Below are 18902 nucleotides of genomic sequence, written 5' to 3' on the forward strand. Positions count from 1 at the left end.
GTGTAGATTCCCGGCAATGCTACGGAAACAACGGATTTGATTTTGGGGGCTGTACCTAAGGGCTTCGAAGTCTTTTATTCATAGTATTATACTTTTTTTTTTTCTTGGTTGGTCTCATTCCCCATCACGCTTTTTCTTTTGTCGCTAGAATCTCTTCCTTCGTTAAGATAGGTATCCCCTTCCAAATACCAGGGTGCGTATTTGTAACTGAGCTTTGCGTTGTGAAAGCCGTCTCTACTGTTCTTGGCGCATCGTCACATGTCCCCTGATAGACCTTTTAAAGTTCTGCTAGAAATGTGGGTTCCGAACTCTGTGCCAGTGTAGACCATTAGGAGGGCTGAGATTGATCGAATCTATGAATGGGAGCGCTGTGTCGGTGGAGAAGAGGAATCAACAAACTCTCAAACCAACCTGTCAACCAGGTTTGTTTTTTTTTTTTTTTTTGGTTTTGTTTTGTTGTTGTTTTAATTTATTTATTTGACAGAGAGAGGCAGCCAGCGAGAGAGGGAACACAAGGGGGAGTGGGAGAGGAAGAAGCAGGCTCCCAGCGGAGGAGCCCGATGTGGGGCTCCATCCCATAACGCCGGGATCACGTCCTGAGCCGAAGGCAGATGATTAACCGCTGTGCCACCCAGGCGCCCCAAGAGAGAGAATCTTAAGCAGGCTCCATGCCCGATGCAGGGGCTGGATCTCACAACCCTGACATCAGGACCTGAGCAAAAATCAAGAGTCGGACGTTTGAGCCACCCAGGTGCTCCACCATGCCTCTGACCTTCTCTGTAAATTGGGGCTCTGTTCTGAGGCCTAAGTAAAAGGGGGGTGCAGGACTGAGCCCATACCTGCTCATTTTAAGTGCTCCTTAAACATATTTTCGCAATGTGAACATAGCTGGGTCCAGGGCATCTAAGTGCTTTAGATGTGATTTTCATTGACGTCTCAGCCCGATGTGCAGAACTTAATTTATACAAAACCCACTGTCTAGCCCCTGGTTGCCGCTCAGCAAATGTTAGTTCTTTCCTCTCTGGGGGCTCGGTTTGCTCAACTATAAAATAGGAGAGCTGATGGAGTCCAGGGGCTGGCACACAGCCTGTTTTTGCAAATATAAAACATCAGAGGTTCAGGGCGCCGACCCCTTGCAGAGTCGAAACTCCACATGTAACTTTTGGCTCCCCCCAAAAGGAATGTCTAACAGGATCGGAAGCGTTAGTGATAATATAAACAGTGATTCACACATATTTGTATGTTCTATGCATTTTACCAGGTATTCTCACAATAAAGGACGCTAGAGACAAGAAAATGTTACTAGGGAAATCCTAAGAGAAATTACATCTACAGTACTGTGCTGTAAAAAATCTGCGTCTAAGCGGACCCGTGTAGTTCAAATCCATGTTGTTCGAGGGTCCGCTGTGCGGTTCTGTTGGCCCGTGACCACGCCCATTCCTTTACTTACCGTCTCGCCGCTTCCCTCCTGCAAAGATCGAGGTGAGCGGTTCCAACAGAGAACTTAGGGCCACAAAGCCTAAAATATTTGCTATCTGACCCTTCACATAAAATGTTTCCTGATCTCCTCCAGTGCATTGCAGACTTCTGTTAGCTGATGGAGGGGACGTTTTCAGTTGTCTCCCTGTTGGACGTCGGTTTTCGGAGAAGTGGGCTCCGAGATGGAACCGAATGCAGGGTATTCTGGGGTGTACTTTTGGACCCCCACTTGGGGAATGTGGGGAAGGAAGCAGAAGTCGATCTGCAATGCCAGGCTCGATGACAGCCAGCTGACCCCACAGAGAGATAAGATGGCCTTTGAGGGTTGTCCCCAGTTGGGCTGAGGTGTTCAGACCTTTAAACCCTATGTCGGTCCGTTGTTGGACGTAGGCTGCGCCGGGAAGGGGGTGCGTGGCCTTGGGCGAGGTGGCTCTCTGCAGCTGAATCCGTCCTTCAAGAGGTTGACCGCTGAGGTCAAGGCCTTTATTGAAAGAGTATATTGAAGGGGGGCGACAGATTCCAGAGTCCTCGCTACCCTACGGCCGTTCTTGACCTCTTCCTTGCCAACAGATCTCTGGTTTTGTTTGGGGCAGCAACGTGGCCAGGCCCTGGGGTACCTTCTGACTCTGTTAAGCCTCTCATGCCCCTCCCCTTTCCCTGCACCACATATTTACTTTTTCCAGACTCCTTTACAGCCAGCAGTGTTGCCTGAGTCTAGTTCTGGCCAATAGAGGATAAGGGGAAGTCTGCAGGGACAGGGCAGTGTGGTTCTGAGAAAGATAGTTTGTCTTCTAATTAAAAGGGACATGCATGAGAGAAGGAAGAGTTGGCTGGCAGCCCCTCTCCACTTTCTTCCTGCCCCAAATGCGTGCATTGATGCTTTGGGCTGTGGCAGCCATCTTGGGGCCAGGAGGCAACATGCTTGAGTTCATCAAAAGATGAACACACTAAGAACGTCCAAAAAAAAAAAAAAAAAAAAAAACTGGATCCTTGGTGTCATTATTGAAACACTGAATTGGGCCTGGAACACTCTACCTCCAGCCCTCTTGTTAAGTGAGATAATGGAGTACTGCAAATCTAGGCTTTGGAGTCAGGCGGAACAAGGTTGAATTCCACATACCTCCAAGCTCTGTGACTTTGGGCAAGTCCCCCCTCCTCCCCCTGGGCATGAAGTTTTCATTCCCAGTCTGTAAAATGGGAGAAGAAGAATACTTCCCTTGTAGAGCTGCTATGGATCATCCCATATTTCAGCATATTTGAAGCGAACGGTATAGGAAGTGGGGAAGCTCACCTGAGCTAAAGAGAGGAATGGCAAATATCGTAAAGGGCATCCTTACCAAGGAGATCACCAAGGTCCTAGAAATAAGGTAGTTGGAGCTCGAGGCGGTTAGCGCTACAAGATTTTTCTTGCCTTTTAAATATATATCGCACAGATATGCATATAAACATACGTATTACTATACACACATGCACGCACACGCACACACACTATGAGTTAGATATATTCTAGTACTTACTGTCCAAAGCATTCCAAACGGATAGGGCAGAGAATTGTTTTGTCATAGGAAACCCCGCGTAAAACTTCGATATGTAAATAGAAAACTAGTACTATTCTAGTTAAAAAGTTGGGGGATTCTACCACTCCCTTATACTCCCCTCCCTCTGGATACTTCCATAGACCTTTAGAACTCTGAGGAGCCCTATGTTCAAACCCTTAGAATGGGTAGCATGTCCGTCCCTACTGCTACCATAATGCAGCCCAGATTTCAGCGCATATAACAATCAGGGTTTGTTGTTCACCCCTCTGAGCTGGTTGGCTAGGCAGTTCCTGGTTGGGCTCACCCAGATGTGTGGGAATGGTCTAAGCTTACGCTGTTGGGGTCACTAAGCTTTGCTCTCATCCTCCAGCAGGGGTGGCAGACATGCAAGAGGGGTATCAAGTCTAGTCATGCAGGTACATTTTCTGCCTCTGATTACATCATATTTACTAACCTCTCTTTGACCAAAGCAAAGTACGTGGCCAAGCCCAGAGTCAGAGTGGGAGGGTGCTTCAAAGTCACGTGATGACAGGTATAAGGAAATGTGAAAAACTATGGCTTTACATAATATAGGGGCGCCTGGGTGGCTTAGTTAGTTAAGTGTCTGACTCTTGATTTTGGCTCAGGTCATGATCTCAGGGTCCTGGGATCAAGTCCTGTGTCAGGCTCTGTGCCCAGTATGGAGTCTGCTTGAGCTTCTCCCTCTCCTTCTGCCCTTCCCCCTGCTTGCAAACTTACGCTCTCTCTCTCTCTCTTTAATAAATGAAATCTTTAAAAAAATAATATATACACGTGGTCTCTGAGAATCCTCCTGATTTTAAACACATGACCTTGAAATCTTCAGAGAAACTCCACCTTAAAAAGGTAGCTTTTCCTATTTCACTGGTTGGGCCACACAGATTTGGAGGTTATTTCTTAGGGCTTGTGCTGCAAAAATTACAAGCTCTCAGATGCTCAGGCCAGCTAGCTCTTGATAAGTCCCCCCATTTATAGGACTACAAATATGACATATCTACCATCTATATCTCTAAGTTTAAGCATTAGACTAGAAACACTGCACTCGGGGGATCAAAGAGCTTGTGACCCCAACTCAAATTACCTAGAGTGGAGAGGGAGCGACTTGTAGTTCAGAAACATGGGAAGACTGTCAAACATCCATGAAATCAGCCATATAAAATCGTGGAACTTAAGTCACAGTTCAACTTGTTCTGTGATGCATCAATTTCATCAAGATGAAAAGGAAAACCCCAAGGATGCTTGTATAGTTAACTGAGGCTGACACAGCAATTACACCCTGTTGGTGTGGGGCTTGGTTTACTTTCCTGCCCCCAAGAACTTCTTTGTGTGGCAGCCACACAGCTTTGTGCCCCTGAGTACATGTGTTCTCACTCTGCTTCAGATACTTCATTTTCTAGTCCTGCTCCCATGTGGTTTCTTTCCTGGGAGCTGCTACCACTGGAAAGGTTTGTCCAAACAAAAGTCTACCTTCACCTCATCAGTCTTTTAAGGACACTGTCTACCTCTGTGCATTTATGCATCTTATTTTTATTCATGTCTTTCATTCTCTTCTTTCACCTGGATTAAAATTCTCGGGAGGGTTGGCTTGAAGTTAGGGGAGTTTCCAGAGAAAAAGTGGTTCCTCAGCGTTAATGTTTCAGAACCATGGACAGAGCACCCCCCACTCTGTAGATATGGTATGCCTACAATGCAGCCTGTGGAGAACATTTAATTTTCCTCTATGTAGGGCACCATTTCATCAAAAGATGGTTCAGTGGTTAACAGCTTGAGGGGTTAGAATGTCTGAGTGTACTTCTGCCATCCCTCCCACACTAAATGCTTGACTCAGCCACAGTTTCTCATCAGTAAAATAGAAATCATTAATAGTGTCTAACTCCTAGAGTTATCAAGATTACATGACATGGTATATTGAATTACTGGCCTTGATTCTTCATCCCTGCTGGTTTGCATGCTATGTACCTTGGCAGTTAATTCTGCAAGAGTCAAGAGTCAAAGCCCACCACTTGACCTTGGGCTTGGCCATATGGCTTGTTCAGCCTATCGGATGTTTGCAGATGTGATGTAAACAGTGACCACAAATATGCTTGGAAATGCTCTCTTGTGCTTCTGTCATTACCATAAGCAAAGCTTCCCCCCAAGTGGTTGCCTCTTCTTCAGCTTGGGCCCCGGAATAAACATGGGAACACAGTTGAACTCAACCTTCAATCTGGAGCCTGGAGTCCTGTCTATCCCTGCCAAGTTTCAGCCCACACCCAAACCCATCAGAATAGGTGATTGCTGTATTGAATCACTGAGTTTTGGGGCTATTTGCTATGCAGAATTATTGAGGCAGTAGCTGGCCAATACAAGCAGAATAATGCATGTAAAACACTTAAAACCGTGTCTGTGCGAAGTAAGTGCACCATTCCTTTTGGCTCTCAAGATCATTGTCAGGAGATGTGAAGATCAGTGGTACATTACCAAGATCTGGCTGTCTGACGCTGGGCAAGTCATTTAACCACACTGCTCCTCACTTTGCTCATGTGAAGCTAGGAATCCCCCTTCTGAGTATGTCTGAAATAATCAAGAGACATGAACTAAAACAGTATCGGAAACTGTGGGTTGGTCAACACTGAAGGCAATGGGATCAGGTGCTTCTCACACCTCCCATGTGTTAAAAACAACACTCAGATTCAGTCTGAAGACACAGTGGTACCAATGGGGGCAACAGCCATGAAATCAACAAGCTACCAGCTTTAATCTGTCAACTCTACACTTTATACTGATTTGATGCTAATTCCCATGTACAGAGTCAGGCCTCATCAGAGACCTCACACGTATAATTTAGCATCAGGAGAAGATCCACGTAGCTCCCACCAATCTCTTGTGATAGCTGGGGAAAAAATGCTTCCAGGAGTACCATTCTTTTAGAATAAGGAGCTTGCTTTTTTCAGGTCCTCTTGAAAAGATCTCTGAGTTACTAAACAGAGACACAATGATAATTACACATCTAGCGAAAGATAGCAAGCTAGCCACCAACTGGGGAAGGGAATGAGATGAGTGCAGATGTGTTTTGATGGTGGGCAGGAGGTAGGCTGGAGGAACAAAACACAAAATCAGGTCAAGGAGGAGGAATTGGAGGGGGAGGATGGAGGAAACACAGTGGTGTTCGTGGAAGGTGATAGCAATTAGGCATCAATATGCCTGGGTTCATAAGCGTATGTGGAATTTACACATAGATTTCTTCAGTAGGATGCAAGAAGTACAAACTGAAACAGAAGAACTGATAAGTGGGGCTTTGTTGAAATGAACAATTCTTCCTCTTTGAAGATAATGTTTGGAAAATGAAAAGGAAAGCCATAGACTTGCAGCAAAGCCCTTTTACCTAGAATATATAAAGAATGCTTCTAATTCATTGATAAGAAGGCAGCACAATATTTTTAAGGGCAGAATATTTTCATTTTAAATTCCAGTATAATTAACACATAGTGTTACATTAGTTACAGGTGTACAATATAGTGAATCAGCAAGTTCATACAATAGTGCTCATTACGATTAATTCCCTTCACCTGTATCCACCATAGTCCCTCCTCCCCTCTGGCAAACACCAGTTTGTTCTCTATAGCCAGGGGTCTGGTTTTTTGTTTGTTTGTTTTGTTTCTTAAATTCTGCATGAGTGAAATCCTATGGTATTTGTCTTTCTTTGACTTATTTCACTTAGCCATTATCTTCTCTAGATCCATCCATGTTGTGCAAATGGCAAGATCTTGCTCTTTTTTTATATAATATTCCAGTGTGTATGTGTGTGTATATACACCGCGTCTTCTTTACCTGTTCATCTGTGAATGGTCATTTGGGTTGCTTTCCTATCTTGGCTATTGTAAATAGTGCTGCAGGAAACACAAGGCTGCATATATCTTTTTGAATTAGTGTTTTCATTTTCTTTGGGTAAATACCCACTAGTGGAATTACTAGATCATATGGTAATTCTATTTTTAATTTTTTGAGGAATCTCCATACTGTTTTCCACAGTGGCCGCTCCAGTTTGCATTCCTACCAACAGTGCACAGGGTTCCGTTTTCCCCACATCCTCGTCAAAACTTGTTGTTTCTTGTGTTTTTTGATTTTAGCCATCTGACACCTGTGAGAATGTTTCATTGTGGTTTTGATTCCCATTTCCCTGATGGGTAGTGGCATTGAACATCTTTTCGTGTGTCTGTTGGCCATCTCTATGTCTTCCTTGGAGAAGTATCTATTCATGTCTTCTGTCCATTTTTAATTGGATTGTTTTTTGGTGTTGAGTTGTAGAAGTTCTTTATATATTTTGCATAATAACCCCTTCTCAGATATATCATTTGCAAATTTCTTCTTTTTAGTAGGTGGTCATTTCATTTTGTTGGTTTCCCTTGCTGTGCAGAAGCTTTTTATTTTGATGTAGTCCCAATAGTTTATCTTTTATTTTGTTTCCCTTGTCTTAAGAGACCTATCTAGAAAAATGTTTCTATGGCCAATGTCAGAGAAATTATTGCCTGTTCTCTCTTCTGGGATTGTTATGGTTTCAGGTCACACATTTAGGTCTTTAATCTATTTTGAGTTTTTTTTTTTTTTTTGTATGGTATAAGAAAGTGGACCAGTTTCATTCTTTTGCATGTAGCTAACCAATTTTCCCAACACCATTTGTTGAAGAGACTACCCTTTACCCATCGCATATTCTTGCCTCCTCTTCAAAGATTAATTGACCATATAATTATGGGTTTATTTCTGGGCTCACTATTCTGTTCCATTGATCTATGACTATTTTTGTGCCAGTGCCGTGCCATTTTGATTATTACAGCTTTGTAGTACATCTTGAAATCTGGGATTGTGATACCTCCAGTTTTCTTCTTTTTCAAGATTGCTTGGGAGATTGGACATCTTTGTGGTTCCATACAAATTTTAGGATTGTTCTAGTTCTGTGAAAAATGCTGTTAGTACTTTGAAAGGGATTTCATTAAATCTGTAGATTGCTTTGGGTAGTACAGACATTTTAACAATATTTTTCCTCCCAATCCATGAACATGGAATACCTTTCCATTTGTTTGTGTCATCTTCAATTTCTTTCATCAGTGTTGTAGTTTTCAGAGTACAGGTCTTCACCTCCTTGGTTCAGTTTATTCCTAGGTATTTTATTATTTTTGGTGCAATTGTAAATGGAATTGTTATCTTAATTTCTTTTTCTGCTATTTCATTTTAAGTATATAGAAATGCAACAGACTTCTGTGTATTGACTTTGTATCCTGCAACCTTACTGAATTCATTTCAGTCCTAGTAGTTTTTTGGTAGAGTTTGGTATATATATATATATATATATATATATATATATATGTTAACGTTGTCTGCAAATACTGAAAGTTTTACTTTTTCCTTGCCAATTGGATGCCTTTTATTTCTTGTCTGGTTGCTGTGGCTAAGAGTTCCAGTACTATGTTGAATGAAAGTGGTGTGAGTGGACATCCTTGTCTCGTTCCTCCTCTTATGGGAAAAGCTGTCAGTTTTTCACCATTGAGTATCTGGATTTTTCATATATGGCCTTTATTATGTTGAGGTGTGTTTTCTCCAAACCTGTTTTGTTGGAGGTTTTTATCATGAAGGATGTTGTACCTCATCAAATGCTTTTTCTGCATCTATTAAAATGATCCTATGGTTTTTATCCTTTCTCTTGTGATGTATCACATTGATTGATTTGTGAATATTGAACCATCCTTGCATCCCAAGAATAAATCCCACTTGATTGCGGTGAATGGTCTTTAAATGTATTGTTGGATTTTGTTCGCTAGTATTTTTTGACGATTCTTGTATCTATGTTCATTAGAGATACTGGCCTGTAGTGTTTCTGTTTGTTTGTTTTTGTAGTGTATCTGGTTTTTGGTATTAGGGTAATGCTGGCCTCACTGAATGAATTTGGAAGCTTTCCTTCCTCTTCTATTTTTGGGACTAGCTTGAGAAGAATAAGTATTAAGACTTGAAATGTTTGGCATGATTCACCTGTGAAGCCATTTGGTCTTGGATTTTTGTTTGGGAGTGTTTTTTGTTTTTGTTTTTATTGCTCGTCCAGTTTCATTACTAGTAATCATCTGTTCAAACTGTCTATTAAGGATTCATTTTGGGGCCATATGTTTCTAGGAGTTTCTTTCTTCTAGGTTGTCCAACTTGTTGGCATATAATTTTTCATATTATTATAATCCTTTGTATTTCTCTGGTGTTATTTCTCTGCTTCAGTTTCTGATTTTGAGTCCCCCCCCCCCTTTTTTTTTTGAGTCTGGCTAGAGATTTATCAATTTTGTTGATCTTTTCAAAGAATAAGCTCCTGGTTTCATTGATCTGTTCTATTCTTTTAGTTTCTGTTTCATTTATTTCTAATTTAATCTTTATTATTTCCTTCTTTCTACTGGTTTTGGGTTTTGTTCTTCTTCTTCTAGCTCCTTTAGGTGTAAGGTTAGGTGTTTACTTGAGATGTTTCTTGGTTCTCGAGGTAGGCCTGTATTGCTCGCATCTTTCCTCTTAGAACAGCTTTTGCTGAATCCCAAAGATTTTAGACCAACCATGGTGTTTTCATTTTCTTTTGTCTCCGTGTATCTTTTGTTTTAATTTCCTCCTTTATTTCTTGGTTGACCCATTCATTGTTTAATAGCATGTTATTTATTTAGCCTTCATGTCTTTGTGTTCTTTCCAGATTTTTTCTTGTGGTTGATTTCTTGTTTCATAGTGTTGTAGTCAGAAAAGATGCACAGTATAATTGTAACCGTTTTGAATTTGCTGAAACTTGTTTTGTGGCCTAACATGTGATCTGTTCTGGAGAATATTCCATGTGCACTTGAAAAGAATGTGTATTCCACTCTTTAGGGATGGGATGTTCTGAATATACCTGTTAGATTCATCAGGTCCAATATGTCATTCAAAGCCACTGTTTGCTTGTTAATTTTCTGTTTGGATGATCTATCCATTGTTGTAAGTGGGTGTCAAAGTCCTCTACTTTTTTTTTTTTTTTTTTAATTTATTTGACAGAGAGAGACAGCCAGCGAGACAGGGAACATATGCAGGGGGAGTGGAAGAGGAAGAAGCAGGCCCACAGCAGAGGAGCCCGATGTGGGGCTCGATCCCATAATGCCGGGATCACGCCCTGAGCCAAAGGCGGACACTCAACCGCTGTGCCACCCAGGCGCCCCCAAAGTCCTCTACTTTTATCACATTCCTATTGATTTCTTCCTTTATGTTTGTTAATAGCCGCATTATGTATTTGGGTGCTCCCATGATGGGTGCATAAATATTTACAATTATTATATCTTCTCGTTGGATTGCTCCCTTTATGAGTATGTAGTGTCCTTCTTTGTCTCTTGTTACAGTCTTTGTTTTAAAGTCTGTTTTTTTCTGGGGTACCTGGGTGGCACAGTCGGTTGAACATCTGACTCTTGGTTTCAGCTCAGGTCACAATCTTAGGGTCATGAGATTGAGCTCTGCGTCAGGTTCCATGCTTAACAGGGCGTCTGCTTAGGACTCCCTCGCCCTCTGCCCCTACCCCCCTCAAATAAATAAATAAATCTTTTTAAAAAATTCTATTTTTGTCTGACGTAAGTATTGCTACCCTAGCTTCCTTTTCACTTTCATTTGCATAATCAATGTTTGTTCATCCCCTCACTTTCAATCTGCAGGTGTCTTTAGGTCTAAAATGAGTTTCTTGTAGGCAGCACATAGATGGGTCTTCTTTATCCTATGTCCTTTGATTGGAGGGTTCAGTCCATTTACGTTTGAAGTAATTATTGATGTGTTTATTGCCATCTTATTTGTTTTATGGTGGTTTTTATAGTTCTTCTCTGTTTCTTCTCTTGCTCTCCTGTGTTTTGCTGGCTTTCTTTAGTAATATGCTTAGATTCCTTTCTCTTTATTTTTTGTGTATTTTTTACAGGTTTTTAATTTGGTTACTATTAGGTTTATATATAATACCCTATGTATATAGGAGTCTGTATTAAGTTGATCGTCACTTAAGTTTGAACCAATCCTAGAAAGCACTAAGTGTTTACTCCTCCCCCTCCGGCCCCCACAACACACACGTTTTAAGTATATGGTGTCATATTTTACCTCCTTTCTTGGTTAAGCTCTTGACTGATTTTTATATATTTAATTTTCCTGATTTTGTGCTTCCTACTTGTCTTACTCCTGCTTTTGGTCTTTCCTTTCCATCGGGTCCCCTTTGACATTTCTTGTCAGGCTGGTTTAGTGGTGATGAGTTCCTTTTACTTTTGTTTGGGGAAACTATCTCTCCTCCTATTCTGAATGATAGCGTAGCTGGATAGAGTATTGCAGGTTTGTTTTTTTTTTTCCTTTTAGCACTTTGAATATATCATGTCACTCTCTTCTGGCCTGTAAAGTTTCTGCTGAAAAATTGGCTGATAGCCTTATGGGATTTCCCTTTATATGTAACTGTTTTCTTTTCTCTTGCTGCTTTTAAAATTCTCTATCACTACTTTTTGCCACTTTAGTTATTATGTCTTGGAGTGGACCTCCTCGGGTTGATTTTGTTGGGGGCTCTTTGTGCCTCCTTGATCTGGATGCCTCTTTCCTTCAGCAATTTTTTTATTCAAACACATTTTCTGCTCCCTTTTCTTTTTCTTCTCCTTCTGGGATCTCTGTACTGAGAATGTTATTACATTAATGGTGTCACCGAGTTCTCTTCACCTCTTTTCACTTTTTATCCTTTTTTCGTTTTCCTTTTCAGCTTGCTTGCTTTCCATTACTGTCTCCCAGCTCCCCTCTGTTCTTCTGCTTTCTCTACTATTCCCTCTAGTGTATTTTTATTTTCAGTTACTGAGTGAACCTCTGATTCTCTTTTATATTTTCTCTCTTTTTGTTGAGGGTCTCCCTGAGATACTCCACTCTTCAGTCCAGTGAGTATCTTTAGGACCATTATTTTATATTCTCTATCAGGCATATTGCTTATCTCTGTTTGATTTAGCTCTGTTGCTGTGATTTTGTCCTGTTCTTTCATTTGGGACTTATACCTCTGTCTCGTCTTTTTGTCCAACTGTCAGTGTCTGTCTCTATGTGTTAAGAAAGTCAGGTATGGGGGCGCCTGGGTGGCACAGCGGTTAAGCGTCTGCCTTCGGCTCAGGGCGTGATCCCGGCGTTCTGGGATCGAGCCCCACATCAGGCTCCTCCGCTATGAGCCTGCTTCTTCCTCTCCCACTCCCCCTGCTTGTGTTCCCTCTCTCGCTGGCTGTCTCTATCTCTGTCAAATAAATAAATAATCTTTAAAAAAAAAAAAAAGTCAGGTATGTCTCCTGCTTTTGAAAATAATGGCCTTATGAGAAAGAGGTCCTGTAGCAAAAAGGGCACAGTATTTGAATAGACACTTCAAAGAAAATATAGAGCTAGTAAGTACATGAAAAGATATGCAACACCATTCACCATTAGAGAGATGCAAATTCAAACCACATTGAGATACCACTCACAGGTACTAGAATATCTAAAAACAAAAAGACGGGCAATACCGAAGCCTTGTGAGGACGTGAGCAATTGACCTCTCATACACTGCTGGTGGAAATACAAAACAGGATAGCCTTTTTGGAAAACAGTTTGGCAGATTTTTTTGTATGTATATGTATGTAAACTTAAACATATACTTGTGACCCAGCAGCAATCCACTCTTAGGTATTTACTCAAGAAAATGAAAACTTATGTCAGCACCAAGACTTGTATGCCAATATTTATAGCAGCTTTACTGACAATAATCCCAAACTGGAAAGAAGCTAAATTGCTATCAGTTGGTGAATGGGTTAAAGAAAAGATGTGGTATGTCTATACAATGGACTACTACTCAGCAATGGAAAGGAACAAACTGGTGATACTGATCATGAAACAGATTGGATACATCACAAAAGCATTAAGGTAGCTGAAAGAAGGGAGACTTGTAGGATTCCCTTTATATGGAATTCTGGAAAATTATAATGATAGAAAGCAAACCAGTGGTTGCCAGGGGCCCATGTAGGATTCCCTTTATATGGAATTCTGGAAAATTATAATGATAGAAAGCAAACCAGTGGTTGCCAGGGGCCAAGGGGGAGAGCACAGTGGAAGGAGGGAATTAACTGCAAAGGGCACGAAAGAACTTTCTGAGTAAATGGTTATGTTCTACGGCATTGTAGTGATGGTAGTCATATTATATCACGGGTATTAAAACTCATCAACTCATTACCTGAAATTGGCAAATTTTGTCAAATGTAAAATATATTTCAATAAAGCTGACCAAAAAGCAAAAGAAAGCACTGAGCTCAGGGTAAAAGAAATACTAATATTGACAACAATCACTGGATCCCTTCAATGGGTCAGATTCTCTGCCTATGTGTCTCCTTTTCTAGACTAGGAAGCAGATGCTCAAAGACGTGAGGCAACATTCCTAATGCCACACATCAGGGAGTAGGTGACTTGAACCTGCAAAGGTAAAGGCATGACCTGTACCCTTTCCGCAGGAGCCCTCATCTGGGCTCTGAGACCAACCAGCCTGCTATTCTGTGGCTTGGAAATGGGTTGGATTGCTGGGGAAAGACGCAGCCCTAACACCTGAGGGGCTCCTGGTTTCTCCTTGGGAATTAGCTAACAGTTACCAAATCCATGCATTTAATGAGGTGGAAAGTGGCCTGTGATAATAATCATTAGCACTTAAACATTGCTCTTTAACATTTGCTTGCTTTAAAGGCATGTTTATTAATTAAACACTTTGAACAGCCCTAGGAGGCGAGAAAAGGGTGGGGTGGCTGGCTTTCCAGAAAAGCCAACTGAGGTGAGGAAGTGGGTATGGTATCTCCCAGGTCAGGCTCCTGCCAGCCGCCTGTCAGGAAACAGTGGCCTCAGTTCATTCAACCCATCAACATGCAGAGAAAGGGCACATGGTGGGTGAAAGCTCTCCGATTCATAGCTTTGACAACAGGGAAAGTAGGCGTGAAGTATGGTGTGCCTTTGGGCAAGGCCCTTCCCCTCTCTGGACTTTTCCCCGCAGTAGGTCAGTGTGTGTGATTCCAAGTCGTGCATATGCCCCTAGTCTCAATCCAGGGATGACTGAATCCTTAGGGGATTGTTTAGTTCAGCATGCCGGTTTTGCAGAGGGGGAGACTGAGACCTGGAAAGGGTGGAGGCTTGTGTAGGTGGTCTTTCTGAAGCAAAGTTTAGTTCCATGATGAGGGAGGGCGGAATGAATGAATTTGAAATGAAGGAGGAGTCACTGAAAACACCACTCTGTGGTTCAGTCCTGGGTCTGAGGGAGGGCTCCATTCATTTGTGGAGTATGTTGGATAAATAGAACTCACTGGTGAGTGAGTAAGGGTGTGGTGATAAGTAACTTGTGAGCCAATGAATCTCGTGAATAAGCAAATGAATGAATTGATGGGTGATGGGCCATACTTTCCTGTTTCTTCGCATGCCTTATAATGTTTTGTGGACAGCATTTTGAGTATCATAACGTGGTAACTCTGGAAATCAGATTCTCCCCCACCCCCACCCCTTCCCTGAGGTTTGAACTTGCTGATGGTTGGGGGCTGCAACTGTCTGTTTAGTGACTTCCAACCATCCCTGTCTGCCTCTACCCTGCAAAGATGGTATTCCTTGTCATGTGTGGTCACCGAAGTGTTCGCTCTGTTATCTCCCTGGTCAGTCAGAGATCTGAGTCCTGTCACTTCCTTAAAATGCAGAAATTCAGTCCTTAAATTGTCTTCTTCGTTAAGCATGCCCTGGTTGCTGGAAGTCTTAGATTAGATTTCAAAGCTTTGATTTTTGTCCAGAGTTGATTTTTGTCAGTCTTTGCAAGTTAACGGTTGTTTCAGTGAAGGGTCTGATTCTTTGAGTGGCTTACTGCATGATTTTCTGGGGTGCCAGTGGGATATAGAATTCCCACTACATCACAGTTTCCAGCTCTTTCTATTACCCCCCTCCAACCAATGCCAAGTTGGTTGCTATGTAATACTGTGCTGTTGTATCTTTTTTATAGTAGAGCATGAGTTCTCTGGACATGTCTCTAGTAAAAGTGTGAAAATTAGGGATATGAGAGCCCTATGTTGCAAGAAAATAAAAGGGAGAGTATATTTCTCTCTGAAAAAGAGGAATATTCCCTTGTGTTCAGTATGTGGACTTACTGCATGTATAACTCATTGATGGCACTCGACTGGCTCACCTAGGCATTCGAATTTGAGGCCTTCTACTAAAGCTGCTCTCATGATTTTTTTTACTTGGAAGAGTGGAAAAAGGAAGATTGTCTTGCATTCTAGCTGAGCCAAGGTCAGTCGGAACTTGCTCCGGAAGTGAGCCGCAGATAGAGACTGGGGATATGTCAAATGAGCTCCTCTGTAAAGACCATTATTGCAGCATTAATCCCCAAAGAGCCTCCTAGTGACTGACTCCCTCCCCCCCTCCCCTGCCAGCCTGCCCTCCGTTTCACCCTTTGTCTCAGAGTCCCTCAGAATTACCCAATTTCGCTTCCTAGAAATTCATTCTGTGGCATAAATCATGTCGGACAGGCTCACGAAAGTGAGGCAGATTGCATAGCCAAGAAAAACTGCTTTCGGGCCAGGGCTGCTGCCCTGGCAGAAAGGTGAATGCTCCTGTTTCCTGAGCACCTACTGTATGCTTTAAAAAAAAAAAAAAGTAAGCTCAGTCCCTCCTCCCAGCAGCTCTGTGAGAGAGGTAGCATTATTCCTACCTTACAGAAGGGAAACCCGAGACTCCAAGAGTCTCATCATTGGCGGAGGTGAGACTGGAACCCAGAAAGGGAATTGTATGCCCATGGTGCCCCATCCTCGTTGCTCACTTCAGATTTCAGTCATGGCTGGTGTGGACAGTTCTGTGCGGGGGGACAGTTCTGAGCTCATGTCCTCATTCCTGTTCACCTCAAGTGTGCACCACACACCTTACTTTTGGTCCTGGGCCTCTCCAGTGCCATACACTCCTGCTGATCTCTCACGTGGGCCCGTACCAGGGAGTTCGAGGCCCCAGTGACAACCCCTGACTGGTGAAAGTGGAGAGCTGATGGGCAGATTCTCCCAGCTCCACTCAGTGCGTGGTCACTGGGAGGCATTCTGTATACTCTTCAGGAGGCCCTGGTGGGATAGCCCCCTTCCCTTCCCCACCATGGCCTCCAGCAGAGACCTCCATAAGATGCCTAACATTGGCCTTTTCTTCTTGTCTCCTCTTTCCTGCTCCCAGCGGTTGCCTCTTGATCTAATGGCCTGCACACAAATCCTTGCCCCAGGCTCTGCTTTCAGGAGACCTCCCCCCCACCCCCAACCAAGCAAAGGCAGGAAACATAGATTTCTTAAATCAAGAACCATCCCAAAGATGGGTGTTGGAGTTCTAATTGGTGAACGTAGGAAGTGTAGGGATACAGTTATAAGGCGGAGTTTTCTATAAACTGTCAGACCAGACATGCCCACAAGGGGGTTGTCTGTCGTCTTCAAGGCAATCCTTGGTGACAAGTGTCCCATTTGACATTGATGAGAGACATTCATCTACTTCGGGGCTAGTTTATAAGCAGCACAGGGAAAAACAGTCCATGACCACACTGTTGTGGTTGGTTTTCAGTTCGACAAGACACCACTCGGCTTAATCATGTCCGTGGAGGCTGCTATGACAACATCATGGACCGAGGGGCTTAAACAAGATGTTTATCTCTTGTGGCTCTGGAGGCTGGGAAGGACCCTCTTCCTGCCTTCTTGCTGGGTCCTCACGTAGTGGAGGGCGGGAGAGGGGTAGATAAATCTCAATCTTGTGTCTGTTCCTCCTTTTATAAGGGCGTTAATACCATCATGACTTAATCTAATCCTGATTCCCTCCAAAGGCCCCACATCCTGATACCATCACACTGGGGATTAGGACGATGCATTTTGGGAGGACACATTCAGTCCCTAGCAGTCCTTGGTCCCTCAGGCTAGCCAGCGAGAGATGCTTCTCCGAGTTATTACAAACTGAATCCCTCGTTTGTGAAATCCTCCACACCACCATTAATAATGTCATGATAGTAAACAGTACAATACCCTTGTTCTTTGCTTCCCCTGTGCATATGGTCCTGTGCCCAGTACAGCAAGCCCCGTGGTTATAGTTTACTTTACCTCTATTTTATTTTATTTATTTATTTTTTAAAGATTTTATTTATTTATTTATTTGACAGAGAGACAGCCAGCGAGAGAGGGAACACAAGCAGGGGGAGTGGGAGAGGAAGAAGCAGGCTCCTAGCAGAGGAGCCCGATGTGGGGCTCGATCCCAGAATGCTGGGATCACGCCCTGAGCCGAAGGCAGACACTTAACGACTGAGCCACTCAGGCGCCCCCTACTTTACCTCTGTTTTAGAGATGAAGAAACTAAAGCTCAGAGATGTTGAGCAGATGGTCCCAGGTCACACAGCTGAGAGCACATGTGAGTCAGGTTTGTCTGATGCCAGAGGAGCTCCATACCCCACTCCTCACCTGCTTTACTGAATGAATGAATGAACGAACGAACAGCTCCTCCTTTTTGATATTACCCTGGGGTTTGTCAACCTTGGCACTACTGACCTTTCAGGCAGATCTTTGTGTCGTGGCGGGAGCAGCACCCCTGGACTTTCCCCACCACATGCGAGTAGCACCTCTCCCTCCCCCAGTTGTAATGCCCCAAAATATCTCCAGACATTGCTGCATCTCCCCTGGCATGCAGGATCGCCCCCGATGAGAATCCCACTATTAGAGGCATCACATTTGGTTTTGATTAAGGATAGGATTCTGTTGCCCTGATTTGGAAACCACTAGATTAGATGATTTTTTAATTTCCTACTTTAGGTCCCAAGGGATCTACACAGGCCCTAAAACGACACAACTCTGGGGCGGGGGGGGGGGGGGGATAGGGTGTGCTCACATCCTTCTAGGGAGTAATGCATGGTTTGCATGAGATTTTATGGTGGTCTGGAAACCGCCTTCTGCAGTCCCTTCCCAGTCTGATGATTGGACCTTTGGGGTTTTAAGCCCTTCTTTCTCTTTTCTTCTGCCCCCCCCCCCCCCATGTCCCTTCTCCATTGTCATAATAAAAGGGTCTTGGCTCATCTTCTCGAGCAGTTGCTCCTGGGGAAGAAGCTGTCACCTTGCCTCTGTGGGCGGGCGGGGGGGGGGGGCGGTTGGAGAGTGAAGGGAGGAGGAAAGAATTTCTAGAGAATCACTGAGCTGTGGAGTAAGAGATATTGCTTAGCAGTTGCCATGGGGATCTATAAATCAGCCTCGCTGCTTTGAACCTGGCGACGTCTGGCACACCACCTCCCTGCCTGCTTCCCCGCCCCACCCCGAGCGTCCTCAGCCCCAGGAAGGCCAGCGCTTCCCATGGTTTATTTTCCTCTCTCGTCCCCTGTGCTACAGCCTGCCTTCTCCCTGTTGCCTTGCCAGACCTCTGCCTTCCTTCTCGGCTTGGGTCTCATTTCTCCCCCTAGGATGCAGTGCAGTAGTTAAATATATGGACCCTGAAGCTAGACTGCCCAAGTTCAAAGTCCAGTTCCATCATTTCCCAGCCGTGGGACTGTGGGCAAATTATTTACCTTCCCTGAGCCTCCGTTCCCTGATGATAGAATGGGGATACTGAGTCTCTGTCTCCCAGAGAGCACTGGTGATTCAGGACATTACACATGTGAAGCTTCTTCCTTAGTATATATATAATTAGCACTCCAGCATATAATTTGTCAATAAATATTACACTCATGAGTAGTTTCTCATTTCCCTTATTGGTCATTGTCTGGGCGGGTGGATCCTTCTATCCATTCATTACAGTTTGTGAGCGCTCAGGTTGGTGGATGGTGTTATATGTGATCTTTCATTCTTTCATTGGCTAAATATTTGCTTGTTACCTAGTCTGTGT

The sequence above is a fragment of the Ursus arctos genome, unplaced genomic scaffold, assembly GCF_023065955.2.
Source record: "Ursus arctos isolate Adak ecotype North America unplaced genomic scaffold, UrsArc2.0 scaffold_34, whole genome shotgun sequence".
NCBI classification, from domain to species: domain Eukaryota; kingdom Metazoa; phylum Chordata; class Mammalia; order Carnivora; family Ursidae; genus Ursus; species Ursus arctos.